Genomic DNA, 4,147 nt, shown 5'->3' on the forward strand with positions numbered 1-4,147 from the left:
GGCTACTGAATTCTCATTGTTCCACAACTGGCTACTGAATTCTCATTAAGGCACAGGTACCTTAACTCCTAAACATCTTCAGTGAGGGATTTGCTCTGCTGTTGACAAGTGGCTCCTCTAAGAATTTTTAATAATGTGGAGAAATGCTCATGCTATGAAGTTGAGTGAAAAATAAGATTTAAAGTTATATATAGCATAAGCTGAATTAAAACTTTTGTTATAAGATACAGTTTAATATAAAATGCAATATTATAAGGGCATCTGGGTGGCTCAGTCAGTGAAGCATCTGCCCTCAGCTCAGGTCACGATCTTGGGGTCCTGGGCTCCTTGCTCAGTGGGGAGTCTGCTTCTCCCTGTCCCTCTGCCCCTCCCTCTCGGCCTGTGCACGTGCTCTCTCTCTCACGTGTGCACAGTCCCACAAATAAATAAAAAAATAAAATCTTAAAAAATGCAACATTATAGGATGCGCTCTATGTGATATTCATACAAGATACATGATCACATTTTATATATATATATATATAGAGAGAGAGAGAGAGAGTAGGACAAAATGTTATGGAAAGGAGGACATGGAAGTTCACATTCTTTTTCTCTGAGTGGGTTTGATTCATTATGTTTTTCTGTTTTCTAGATATTCTAGCGCGACCCATTTATAGTAAAACTGATAGCAGTACCCTTTATCAAGCATGCACATTCCTGCCTGTCCACAATGCCTTGAGGCCACCGCCTGCCTTGGTTTACTTCTCTGTGTTTTGGGGAAGCTTCACTCCCCAACACGTGACCCCATGAGTGGCCTCTTCCTCCCCACACTCTGTGCTCCCCGGGGGTCACCCCATGCCCATCCCCAACCCCAGGGACTGTAGACAGTCTCACCCTCAATCCCAGTTCTGCACCCTTTCCACGACCCTGCTCCCAAACTCCCGGCTGAGTCTCCAGCTGAGACAGACAGAGCACATCTTTCTGGGTGTCTCATGGAGGCTTCAGAGTCATTGTGCTTGAGGCCACCTTGTCCTCGCGGCCGGTCATCACCCCCGAAGCCCTCGCCTACAGAGGGGGGCTCGGCTGCAGAGACTCCCAGAGCCTGGGGAGCCACTCCTGCAGCCTCTCATTCTGACCCCACACCGAGTCAGGCACCACGTTGCCGTTCATTCCTCCAGGAGCCACCAGGCTCCTCCTGTGATGGCAGCTTTCCTGGCCTCCATCCAGGGCCTCATCCTGCCCCAGCTGGTGAGCGTTCAGGAGGTAAGGACTAGGTGGCATCCACGCCTGTTTGGGGAGGATGCTCTGGCAGTGCTGTGGGTGGGAGGGGCGCTGCCGAGGTGATGTCCCCGGGGCTCCACCTCCTTCCTGTTCCCCCAGGGGGGTGTGTATTTTAACTCTGCAGGCCTGGAAGGGATTATTTTCATCTGTCTCATTTTTTTGGATTCTATTAGATTTACTTAGAAAAACAGAGTAAAATAACTTGGAATAAAAAGGAAAACCTTTTACAGTCTGCAAAATCTTATTTCATTGATCTTTCCCTAAAACCCAACATTATTTTTTCCTGAAAGGTAATAAACAATTCAGAACTCATTAGCATACGTCAATAATTCACATTTTTTCATGGTGTAAATCTCCTCTTGTTTGTTTCATCTTAGCTGGAAATTTCTGCTGGTTTTCTCCCTGAATAACACAAACTTAAGGCTGTTTTTATTGGTTAGAAGAACTTGACCCTAATTGTGTATAAAACCCTTTATAAAGAAAACTTCTCACCGAGAAAAAGGGCCTGATTTGTGGGGTACTAGCCATGTGCGCTGCCCAGAGCTGACCTGCTGGGGGGCGTTGCCAGTAAGTAGACTTGCACACCAGTAGTGCTGGTCTACCTGGCCCAGAGCCTACCCTCTCAAATGGGTGTTCCCCTGATTTCTGGTCCTCAAGGAGAACAGGGCTTCCTGATTTAAGAGAGCCCTTTAAATCCCCACTGTGGTTAGAGTGTCTACTGGTTGAGTGGGGAGTGTGGGGGGAACCTTGAGATGAATCTGATTGAATCAAGAGCCAGAAGTAAGAGATGAGCCCATCTCCTGCGTCCCCCATCATACCAATTAATTTATTAGTGGAAATCACTGCATCTGTGTTATCCTAGGCCATGTCCCTAGAATTTAGCACGGTATGTGAAAAAATTAAAAGCACTATAATAAATGAATACGGTGAAGCCCATGGCAGGAAATGGCAAAGGAGTTTGGGTTACTTTGAGCTTATTTGAGTGAAGAGTTACTTGTGATTTTCCAGCTCTCATTCAGAGCGGAGCAGTTGCCCAAGGCACTGTGCACTCAGAACACTGGAATGCCCAGGGAGGGAATGAATTTCACCAGGTGACAAACGCTGACTTTAGAAGAACCACTCCAAGGACAGTGCTGTGTACGGCTGGGGTGAGACTCCTCCCCAAGTGCCTGATGAAGCAGATGATGGCTAAGCCTGCCTCCCCAGGAGCTCAGGGTCAGTGCATGTGGCCATCTGTGCGCCGAAGGCGGCGTGCAAACCGCGCACTGCCGCCAATGGTCCCCAGTCTCCATCCTCCAAGTGATGAAGGAGGGGCAAAAACTCCAATTCAAACAGGATCCTTTAAGAGGCCCACATTAGGCTGCTGAAGATGCCTGCCCCCAGACCCTAGTCTGGCTGTGACCATCAAGATCAAGACACTGGTATCCCCTGTGCATGTACATACAAATATAGGCACATGAATTAAGGGCTTAAGCTGAATAGTAACAGCCTCTAATCTGCAGAGCTTTCTGATTTTAGGTGAGAAAAAACAAAATCTTGCCAGTACTTTTGCATCAAAGAGAAAGCTAAACTTGCTAATTGAAAACTGGTTTGCATGGAGGAAAGTAGGGGTATGCCAGCTATGTAAATTAGCATATGCCCAGATCTACAAGAAATCATGCCAGGACAGGAGGAATTAAGCAAATTAGGATGAACACACAAGGCTAGAAGCAAATTGAAAGCACCCTGGTGCGCTAGCTGATCTCAGGGGGGTGGTCAGCAGACCAGTTCAGAGGTGATGAGAAAACGCCTTTGGGGAGTCCCAGCTGTGTCTATGGGTGTAGGTGGGTGGGTGTATGCTGTCCTTCCAGGTCAGGGGAAGCCTTCCATACATACTTTTGAATGCATGCACCCTAATTCCTCACCCCCTTTCTACTCTCGTAGCAAGAAGCCCCTTCATCAAATGCTGCAAAGAAGCACGGACCCTGCTAACTGCTGGTGGGCTTCTCCAGCTTAGCGACCTAAGCAATTTATTGGCACACGGATCGCCCAGGGCTGGGCTAGGTCTCAGAGCTGCTGTTACAGGCCAGGATCACACGGAGGTGAAGCTGATGGCGCTCCAAGGAACCTGGGTCTGCGGCAGGAGGTGGGCCTGAGCGGGTAGGACGCGCCGCCTGGCGGTGACTGCCTGTGACCGGCGCTGTACCGGCTCACTCTGCAGGCGTGGGCTGTGCCCTGGGCTGAGCGAGGGTCCTAGGAGGAGCGGTCCGTCCTCAGTCCCAGGCAGCTCAGGGTGCACAGCAGAAGCCGCTTGCGGAGGGTAAAGGAGGAGCACAGTCCTGCGCCTGGGAGAGTCTGGGAGCAGCTCACAGTCCGATCATGGGGCCATCCTGTGCAAAGGCCCAGAGGCGACCTCTGCTGCTTTGCAACGGAGCGAGTGGGGCGTGGGGTAGGGGCCGCCGGGACAGAGGACCTGCTGGCGGCTCAGGGAAGTGTTGGGCAGGTTTTCCCAGGAGAGAAATCTACCCGCGCCCAGTGGCAATGGATGCCCGCCTGGCGCCACGTCTGCAGCCAGTATCCCCTCAGGGCCCTGAGACCTTGGCCCTGCTTAAGCCAGGCAGAGGGCGGCTGGCGCAGTGCCAGCCCGCGCCCCCAGCCCCGCCCGGCGGCAGGACGTGCCCCGCTTCGGCGCCGCTGCCTGGGCCTCCGCTCGCCGCCGCGCTTGCTTTCCGTTCCCGGGTCCCGCCGAGCCCGCGGCCCCTCCGTGCGCACCGTCCTCGCTAGCCGGCGGCCGCCCGCGCCGCCCCGGAGCCGGGGGCGCGATCCTCGGGATCTCGGCTCGCGCGCCCGCGCCGCCGCGGGTGTCCAGGGGGAGCGGCGGGCGCCCGGCGGCCGCCGGAGGGGGGTG

The sequence above is a fragment of the Callorhinus ursinus genome, unplaced genomic scaffold (genome assembly GCF_003265705.2).
Source record: "Callorhinus ursinus isolate GAN/ISIS: 27379988/994484 unplaced genomic scaffold, GSC_fseal_2.0 scaffold58, whole genome shotgun sequence".
Taxonomy (NCBI): Eukaryota; Metazoa; Chordata; class Mammalia; order Carnivora; family Otariidae; genus Callorhinus; species Callorhinus ursinus.